Consider the following 11,337-nt stretch of genomic DNA (forward strand, 5'->3'; position numbering starts at 1 on the left):
GCTTTTCAACAAGGACCAGCTGAGAGGTAAGTGCCTGACTGGGAACTTGAATGGGTGGGAGTGGGATAGATCAAGTTTGGAGACTGAATCAAGACCAGGAATTGTGGGGTCCACAGGTGAAGTAGTGGGTTAAGGCTCCTACACCACATAAGTGGAATCCAAAGGAGATTACTTGGGTGCAGTCTTACAACATGGACTGGCAATGAAGATGCATTGACTTAAAATTTCTCAGACACATTGATACCCAGTAAAGAGACTGGAGCATATCTAAGCCTACACTCTGCTTCTAAGATTTCTGTCTCAGGACTGACCCTCTAACCCTAGACAACCCCAGATAATTGCTGAGAATGGAATCTGACTTTTGAACTCCTATGGAAACAATTGTTTAATTTTTCATTGAGATCCTTTTTTTTTTCCTCTCTCAAATTTCTACCATTTTTAGAATTAATTATTTTTTTATGCATCAATTTATTGAAGACTTGGATTTCTAAATAGTATATTATAGTTTTCTTATATTTTTTTATTTATAAATTTCTATTTTATTAATTTTTTTTTAAAATTTTTTTTTCTTTATATACTTTTTTTCTCTCACTTTTCTATTTCCCTGGTTTCTCTATCTTTTCTCCTGCTAACAGTCAACCTCTATTAATTTCTCTTTCACTCCTCCTATAAATTTTTTACTTCTATCTTCTATCATCCTTCCTTGTAAACATCACATTCTATATCACTTCTGTTCTCTTTGTACACCATTTCAAATTCTTCTTGCTTTTTCAAGCTTACTATTTATATTGTAGACATTAAACACATTAAACACATTGTTTCTGTTTATTGTAACAAAACTCTAGGCATCTTAAAAGGAGCTATTTGGCTTAAGGCTGTATATTGATCACATTGGGTGCTATTATTATTTATCTCCCCCTTAAAGACAAAGAAAAGAAAGCATTCAGGGACACTATAAGTCTACAGGATTGAAACTGCAATGCTTCATATTCACACTTCTGTATGGGCAGACACACAAACAACATGAAAAAACAAGGGAATAAAACACCCCAAACAAACCAAAAAAAGGTGGGAACTCTTCTGAACTCATTCTGTGAGGATAATATTACCCTGATAACAAAACCAGATAAAGACACATCAAGGAAAGAAAACTTCAGACCAATATCCCTGATGAACATGGATGCAAAAATTCTCAATACAATTCTGGCAAATTGCATACAAAAACATATTTAAAAGATAGTGAACTACTATCAAGTGAGGTTTATCCCAAGGATGCAGGTTTGGATCAAATATGGAAGTCAATAAAGGTAATTTATCACATCAATAGACTTATTAAAGAAAAGTATCATATGAATATCTCAATAGATGCAGAAAAAAAAACATTTGACAAAATGCAGAATCCTTCATGTTCAAAATACTAGGAAAACTAGGGATAATAGAAACATACTTCAACATTGTAAAAGCTATATATGCCAAAGCCAAGGCCAATGTCATTCTAAATGAGGAAAAAAAATTAAAGTATTCCCTCTAAGAACTAGAACAAGTCAAGGATACACTCTTTTACCAGTTTTATTCAATATCATCCTTGAAACTCTAGCAAGAGCAATTAGACTAATGAAAGAAATTAAGGGATATGGATAGAAAAAGAAAAATTCAAACTATCACTACTTGCCAATGACATAATTTTATATTAGAAGACCTAAAAACATCCATCAGCAAACTTTGAGAACTAATAAATGAATTCAGCAAACTAGCAGAAGATAAAATTAACACCCATAAATCAAATGTGTTCCTACACATAAGGGATGAATTCACTGAAAGTGAAATTAGGGAAACTACACCATCACAATAGCCCCCCAAAATAAAATATTTGGGAATCAATTTAACAAAACAGATGAAAGACCTCTACAGTGAAAATTAAAGAACACTAAAGAAACTGAAGAAGACCTTAGAAGATGGAAAGATCTCTCATTCTATTGTATAAGTAGTATTAACATTGCCAAAGTGGCCATACTACCAAAAGCATTATACAGATTTAATGCAATTTCTATTAAAATCTCAATGATATTCTTCATAGAACTAGAAAAATCAATCATTAAATATGTTTGGAAAAATAAGAGACCCAGAATAGTCAATACAATCCTTAGCAAGAAGGAGTGAAGCAGGAAGCATCACAATAGCAGCCCTTAATTATACCACAGAGCTATAGTAAGAAAAACATCCTGGTATTGGCACCAAAACAGATATATAGTCCAATGGTAGAGAATAAAAGACACAGAGACAAACCCACATAAATACAGTTTTCTCACATACATCAGAAAAAACAAACAAACAAGCAAACAAACAAAACCAGCCTCTTCAACAAATGGTGCTGGCAAAACTGGACATCCATATGTAGCAAAATGAAATTAAGCCCCTGCTTCTCACCTTGCACAAAATCAACTCAAACTAGATCAAGGACTTAGGATCCAGAACAGAGACCCTGTGCCTAATAGAAGAAAAAGTAGGCACAAATCTCCATCATGTCATCTAAAGAAATAACTTCCTTAACAAGACTCCTAAAGCACAAGAAGTAAAGTCAATAATCAGTAAATAGTATGGAATCTAACTAAAAAGGTTTTTCTCAAAAAAAGGAAGTAATAAAAAATGTGAATTCATAGCCTACAGAATGGGAGTAAATCTTTGCCACACACCTCAGATGGAGCATTAATCTCCAGGATATATGAAAACTCAAAAAGAAAAAAAAAAACAACAAAAATTACCCAATTAATAAATGAGCTAAGGAACACTTCACAGGAAAAATACACACACACACACACACACACACACACACACACACACAATTGGTCAAAAATACATGAAAAAATGTTCAACATTTCTATCTAGAAATTAGAGAAATAAAATCAAAACTACACTGAGATTTCATTTCAGTGTAGTTTTGATTTTAATCCAGTCAGAATGGCAATTATCCAGCAGCAATAAATGTTGCTGACGATGTGGGGGAAAGGTACACTCCTACAGTGCTTTTGGGACTACAAATGGATGCCACCACAGAAAATTGTATAGAAATTCCTCAGAAAACTTGAAATAAAACTACCATTTGACCCAGTCTTCCCACTCTTCAGTTTATAGCCAAAAAACTTACAATCAGCATACTACAGTGACACAGCAACATCAATATTTATAGCGGCTCAATTTGCAATAGACAAGCTATGGAACCAACCTAGGTGTCCTTCAACAGATGAACAGATAAAGAAAATGTGATATTATATATATATATTATACACACACACACACACATACATATATGTGTATATATATAATGGAATGTTACTCAGCCTTAAGGAAAAATGAAATTATGGCATTTTTAGTAAATGGATGGAACTAGAAATTATCATGCTAAGTGAAATAAGCCAGTCTCCAAAAAGCCAAAGGCCAAATATTTTCTTTAAGATGTGGATGCCAATCCACAATAAAGGAGGGTGGGGAGGGGAAGAATAAAAGTCCATTGGATTAGACAAAAGGGAATGAAGGGAAGGGAGGAGGGGGCATGGTGATAGAAGGACAGTAGAATGAATTGGACATTATTACCCTCTGGACATATATGATTACATGAGGCATAATTCTACCTCATTTACAATGAGAAGAATGAGAAGTTACACTCCATTTATGTATGATTTGTCAAAATTCATTCTACTGTCATGTACAACTAAGTAGAACAATAACAGAAAAAAATTGAGAACATATATCTAAACAAAACAAAACCCTTGTACATGAGTGTTTGCAGCAGCAGCATTCATCAGAGCCAAAAAGTGGAAAAACTCTAAAGTCTATTTGAATAGGTAAATAAAATGTGGTATATGTATTTATTTGTTATTTGGTATTTGTTATTTTGCAACAATTGGAATAAAGTTCTGACACATGCTACATGAAGGAAGAATCCAAGAACACTATGCTAAGTAAAAGAAGCCAGACTCAGAAGGTGATATATAATTTCATTTATATGAAATGGTTGAAGAATTTCTCTCTTTATATATAGAGAAATTAGATTAGTGGTTGCCTGGGGTTAAAATGAGGGAAAATATGGAATTGTGCTACAGGATGTGAAGTTTTTAGGGGTGATTAAATGTCCTAAAATTAACTGTGATGGTGGTTGTGCAAATCTGTGAATGTACTGAAACACGCTGAGTTGTATTCTTAACTGGGTGAACTGCATGTTATATGTAACTTATATCTCAATAAACTGCTTAAAAGAGGCATAATATGGGAAAATAATATTTAAGTAAAAAGATTAAAAAAATTCAAAAAAACAGATTTTGTTGCTTTTCTCTATTGATTTTTGTTTTTCAATGTCATTGATTTCTGATTTCAATTTTTATTATTTCTTTTCTTACTTTAGATTTATTTTTCCTTTCCTCCCTATTTTTCTAAAGTAGAAGCTTAAATGATTGATCCAGATCTTTCTTTGTTTCTAATACAGGCATTCAATACTATAAATTTCTCCTTAAGCACTATTTTTATTTCACCCTAAAATTCTGTGTATGCTACTTATAGATGGAGGTCAATTTTTATATTAATTTAACTATTTGTATATACTTTGTTTATTTTATTTTTCTTTGTAGCCCACCACTAATAAAAAAAGAAGTATTAATAAAGGAAATAAACTTTAGGATTTTATGCAAATTTGTTTAATAGTATTTTTAGGTCTTTAATTGCACAAAAATTACAATGTTTGGGAAAGAAAATTTGCATCTGTTCATATTTTGTGAATTGTGTTCTGATCAAACTGAAACAAACTATTCTTATAACTAAGTGAGCTGGCCACTTGTTAAAAATATTTAAAAAGGAAGATAAAGAATTATTGATCTACTTAAATTTTCTGTACTAGAAAGTCTTTTATTAGTGGACTTTTCCACTGATTGCTTTAAGATGCTGTCAATGAAGTTCTAATTAATTAAAATGTATTTTCTGAATCAAGGACTTGACATAAAGAATATTTTAAAAATGAGAATAAATTTCCCAATTGTGTTTCATAATACTTTTACATGATCCCTTGCCAGAGAGAAGTGTATGAAATATAATTTTCCATTTAGAGGGAAAAAATGATTCATTGACATTCACTATGATATTCACTGTCTTATATTAAAGACCATTCTCTTTTTTTTAAAAAAAGTTTTTTTTATTTGTTTTAATTAGTTATACATGACAGTAGAAGGCATTTATGCACTTGGATACATCATATGTAAATGGGGTATAATTTCTTATTTTTCTGGTTGTACATACTGTAGAATCTCACTGGTCTTGCAATTATGTATACATAAAGTAATAATGTCTGTTTCATTCTACTATCCTTTCTATCCCTAGATCCACTTCCTTCCCCTTCCCTCCCTTCACTCCCCTATACCAATCCAAGGTAACTCTATTCTTTTCTAGTGTCTCAGCCCCCCTATTGTGAAAAGGCATTTACATATTAGAGAAAATATTTGGCTTTTGGGTTTTGGGATTGTCTTATTTCACCTAGCATGGTACTCTCCAACTCCGTCCATTTAAGGGCAAATGCTGTAATTTCATTCTTTTTGAAACTTAGTAATAATCCATTGAATATATATAACCACATTTTCTTTATCCATTTATGTATTGAAGGACACCTAGGTTAATTCCATAATGTAGCTATCGTGAATTAAACTGCTTCACACATTGACATGGCTGCCTTACTGTGGTATATAGATTTTAAGTCCTTTCTAACAAAAAAATATTTTCAACAAATATTGTGAGGAAAAACTTTGCCTCTCCTCAGAACTGGCACACTGCATGATAGGGTTTATCTTGCTCTGTTTTAACATTATTTTTTTGTCTTGGTTTTTAGGAAGTTAAGAGTGAAATTTGAAGATGAACTACAATCTAATGCAGAATAATGGATCTTCATTGAATTGTATGTCCTAACTTCTAAAACCTATAAATATGTTCGGTTGTGACTAAGGGAAATTAAAGTGGAGATAGAATTAAGATTGTAAATCAGCTGTCATTAAATTAGTGAAATATATGAAAAAAGTATTGACACTAGGAAGAGAGAATAAGAAAACCAGAAAGTTGACAATATGAGGAGGACTTTGCCTGGCATTGCTTGTATGAGGGTCAAGGAGGGAGGCCTTGTGCCAAGGAAGGAAGAGCATCCTGAGAAGGTGGAAAACAAGGAAATAGATTCTTCTCTAGAACTTCCACAATGCCATCACTTTTGGATAAGTGGATGATAATGAATAAGAAAGCTTGATCTTTGTGCAGTGAGATCTATGCTGAACTTTTAATCTATAGAATTATATGATAATACATTTATGTTGTTTTGAATCACTAAGTTTGTGGTAATTTGCCACAGCATCACTAGTAAATGAATTAACTATAGACAATACTGGACAATTTCTCTTACTATATTTACATTTCCCTTTCTCTTTGGTACAGGTTTTACTTAGATTTTACTAAGTTACTTTGTGTATCTTCCAAAAAAAAAAAAAAAAAAAAAAAACAAAGATGATAGAATATAGCAAACCAAACAATGCAGTACTCCATTCTCAGATTTTTGTACCCAAGTTTATAATGTGTAAAAATGCAATTAAGAAAGTAATGTGGTCTGGGATTGTGGCTCAGTGGTAGAGTGCTTGCCTAACACATGTGGGGCACTGGGTTCAATCCTTAGCACCACATAAAAATGAAATAAGGGATATTGTGTTCACCTACAACTAAAAAATAAATATTAAAAAAAGAAAATAATGTAAAATATTGCTTAATAAACCAAGTGTCTGATTTTTAGATCTTTGAGAGATTTTAAAAGAATAAAAATGTTGCTATGTTGTTGCTAATCAGAAAAGTCTCTAGGAAAATTTTAGTCAAGCTATTTTCTGAAAAGGGTGAAGGAAGTGTCGTGATAAAAAGACCAACAGGTTGTTTGTAGTGACATTCTGTAGAGAACTTGCTACACTTTGGCAAAATCAACATCCATATTGTAGAAAAGCAAATGAGAAAGTTTACCATATGATTTATCATCCACTCTCAGCTATCTTTGATAATAAAATAGCTAATAGCATTGTTGGTAGTGCCTATAATAGTGGGCTAGCTGAGCAAAGTCTGTGTTTCAAAATCAGTGTTAAATCAATCTCAGAGTTCACAGGGGAGGAAAAAAAGGAGTGTAAAATAATAAGTGCAGACATATCCAGCATCCTTGTTCTTCAGAATCACATTCTTTCAGGATTTTCATCATTATAGATGTTCTCTGCCATCTGCCACACTTGCATGATATTGTATTCTGATACACAGCAAATCACCCAAGGTTCATTGGAATTACAGGAAAATCAGGTATCTTGGAAGTCTGACCACCATGAATAAACAACAAATCTGGTGGGCCATCCTCTTCATCTTCTAGGGTTGGTTTTTCTCCAATTTTACTGAAATTCCAGACATTTCATCTGCCATCAGTGTCACTAGAATCCAAAATAATTTCATTGTGAGGTTACTACTGAACCTGGAATATTTCATCTTTATATGATTCAAACTTATCCCAAATTATAAGTTTCTGATCAGCATCATCAGATCTAAATAGAGACTCATGGAGAAGATGTCAGGAAATTGCTGCATGCCCTGTGTATGATGGTCTTTTCCTTCCTTTGGGATGGCATTGATATTCCATAAACATATGAAGCATCATCTGAAGTACTAAGTAAGTTTACACTGAGATTTGGGTTCCAAGAAAGCTAATAGTCATTCTTTTGATGTCTGCAAAAGCACAAGTCAAGGTTGCATTCCATAATGGTTGGTTTGGAAGGATGTTTTAGAATTAAAAACAAGAACACCACACGATGAATTCTTTTAATTCTCCTTCATAGATGATCTTGATTTCTGTTTCAATATTCCCAACAAAGCTAAAAAAACTCCAAATTCTCCTTTCTCACTGTTGTGGTATGATTCATCAAACTTAGCATCATCATTATGGAGCTGTATCTCAATGTGATTTTGTCCATCTGATGTGTGCTTCCCCAGAACAAGTCTTTGACGACTGGAATCTTTCCCTTCTGGTCTGGTTACATCCAGAAACCACTGTGCTGTTAGACTGAGTCACTCCAGAGCATGGATCATTACCAACTCACAAAGAAAAGAGGTGTTATTCTTCCATACTTTGTATCCTTAATTGATCATAAGTCTTCCACTGGGTCCTCAAAGGCTGCTGGCTTGATTGCCATCATGGCCTGGCCCACCAGTGATTGGTATCCCAGAGTTGAGCCTTTTGGAGAGGCAGAGAGCTCTGGTGTGTCTTTCTTAACTAAAATTCTCTTAGCGTAAAATTTCTTTGTTGGAGAATATATGCCTTCCACTGCTTTATTAAATTATAATCAAACAAGTAGAACTTGTACATATTTAAGGTGCCTAACTTGATGTTTGAGATTTTTCTTTTGGAGGACTGCAGCAGTGTGAACATTTTGAAAGGTGAGAACCATCTTTGCTGTAAGATCTGTAAGAATTTCCATGTCTGTTTTACACATTGCTATATGCTGAGTAAAGTGTGGTGTCTGGTTCACTACAGTTGCTTAGTAATTAAATTGTTGAATAAATAAAAGAATGATCTCAATTTCTATACTGAAATAATCACATCTTTTTTTAAGTAATGTGATCAACAGTCTATCACTAACATTTCACATAAGGGACATTGAGAGATGGCATGTATTTTACACAAGTTGATTTAAATAAATGCTATTGCTGAAATGGTTTTATTTTGATGAAGAATTCATTCCAGTACAATAATTCATATTTTCTGCCTACAAATTTCAGTGAAAACATAACATTGATTACTAAGAATATTACGTGTACCATAGCATATGATTAAGTATTTTAGAATATAGAGATTTCAATGTTTTTTAAAGGTGTAAGATTTCAGTCTCAGACTTGATGTGTCATATCACAGGAGATGTTTAGAGCTACACATAGCAATTCATAAAGGTCTAATTAATTTTATAATGTTTAATCTTTACCACCAAGATTAAATATAGGCAAATAGTAAAATAATAACTTTATTTCTTATTTTTAATAAGTATCCCAAAATAATGTGATCAAAATTATTGACTCTTTTACCAGAACAATTTTTTTCTTTGTCTACTATAACTCCAGGATATTGTATTTTCTAAAGGTTATATATATAACCAAATTATTTGTATGCCAAAATTCTTAACAACTATAAAGCACTTGAAGGAGAGGTAATAATAGCTAAAGTAAGTATGATGAGACCCAGATTTCTAGAGTACAGGAAATTATACAAACTTTGGTATTTACTTTAAAAACGATGGGCAACCATTGGAAAATTTAAGCATGGGAATGATAAAACCTAGTTTTTTAAAAAATCATATAGGCACTGGACATGATGGCACATGCCAGTAATTTCAGCAATTTGGGAGACTGAGACAGGAGAATCACAAGTTTGAGGCTAGCCTCAGCAACTTGGCAAGGCCCTTGGTAACTTTGTGAGATCCTGTCTCAAAATAAAAAATAAAAAAGGGCTGGAAATGTGGCTCAGTGGTAAACCCCCTCTGGGTTCAATTCACAGTATCAAAATAAATAAATTAAATAAATAAATAATTTTGGCTCCTGTATTGATGATGAACTATAAGAACACATAGTCATTGTTGGAACAGGATGGAAGTAGTGATGGTACAAGAAGTGATCTTACTTTTGACATGTTTTTAAGGTAAAACTTGATTTTTTCTTCCTTCCTTCCTCCCTTCCCTCCTTCCCTCCTTCCTTCCTTCCTTCCTGTTTCTTCTTTTAAAGAAAGAGTATGTGTGAATATAGATAGATGTATATATCTGAGAGAAGTCATTTTTATTTCAGAGGTGATGTTATAACAAGTGAATTGAAGTGGACTTGAAGATAGATACATGAGTTCAGAGTTTTAAACAGATTAGAATTAAAAATGTAAGTTTGTGGGCCATCAAGATATTCATGTACTTATTGCAGAATGAGGTTACCAATACTTAGGTGGCCGTAATAGAAGCACAAATTAAGCATTTATTAGAGACTGATTTAAAATTAGGCAAAGAATTGTATTTTTGATTAATATTTTGATTTGAATGATCTAGAAGTGATGGAAAATCATGATACAATAGTGATAATTCCTGGAATAATGTGAGGGTGGGATATATTTCACAAAAAAATTTTGGCATCATATAGGATAAGAGTATTTTGACTATTGTATACATCAATAGCAATACTTGTGTTTTATTTCATTTCAAATTTTAGCCATTCTGGTCATAAGATATAGTTTTGTTTTCAATATATATTTCTGTGTTATTTAAAGAAGTTAGTTGAAATTTTTGTCATATAATTATGTATTGGGTTTTTTTTTCCTCCCGTGGATTTATTCATGAGTGTTTGAGAACAAATTAATGGTGTTGGGGGATGAAAACATTTGATGCTATGGGACTATATCAGAAGATTTAACCAATGTCTCTTTGAAGTTCCAGAAGAAAAGGAGAGAGGGAATTGCATGATTTGATCACATCATGACAGAAAACTTTTCAAGTGTTTTGAGAGATATCCACCTATATATCAAAAAAACCTTACTTAATCTTAAGTAATACAAATACAAGTTTATTGCACTTGGAGATGTTTTCTGAAGATGAAAGATAGAGAAAGCATAGAAAAGATGCAGTCAGAGAAATAAGATATTAAGTGGAAAAGCAATAAGTGCTTATTTTTCACTAGAGAATTTTATCATATAATGTACACCAGAGAAACCATTCCTTGAGGTTTCAGGTAATCAAATATGATAAACAAAACAAACAAAACAAAATAAAACAAAACAAAAAAGCAAAAAAACCAAAAAAACTTCAGTCAACAATTTTTGCAGCAGCCAGTCTAGGAAGTCAAACCATTAGTTCTGCTACAACTGGCCCAGAACAACCAGGATCCATTAATGACTGCCAGCTTCCCTATTTGCTCATTTCCAACACTGCATTAACCAAAGAGCCAAATATACTCTCTTACTAATCCCAGGACCTGCCCCATTCTAATTTATTCCACCTCCAGCTTTCTCATGACAACACCCTTTAATCAAATTATACTTGATATCTTTTTTTTTTCCTTCACTTTTATAAAGCTTCCCACTTCCCTGCTTGTCTGAGTTTGTGCTAAGTGCAAGTTGTAGTCCTTTCCTATTGCTCTTATAAAAACACCCCATATTTTGTGGTTTAAAACACACAAATTTATTATCCTTACAGTGCTAGATTTCAGAAGTCTGAAATGGGTCTTATGAGGCTAAAACCAAGGTATTGGCAGAGCAATATTGTAATATTCCTTCTA

The 11,337-nt window shown here is 32.7% G+C and overlaps 1 pseudogene; it reads right to left on the reverse strand.

The window, feature by feature from the left end:
- Positions 1-7,226: 7,226 nt before the first annotated feature.
- LOC143405726 (histone-binding protein RBBP4 pseudogene) lies at positions 7,227-8,228 on the reverse strand (annotated as a pseudogene).
- Positions 8,229-11,337: the final 3,109 nt, after the last annotated feature.

This window comes from Callospermophilus lateralis, chromosome 8, assembly GCF_048772815.1.
Source record: "Callospermophilus lateralis isolate mCalLat2 chromosome 8, mCalLat2.hap1, whole genome shotgun sequence".
NCBI lineage: Eukaryota > Metazoa > Chordata > Mammalia > Rodentia > Sciuridae > Callospermophilus > Callospermophilus lateralis.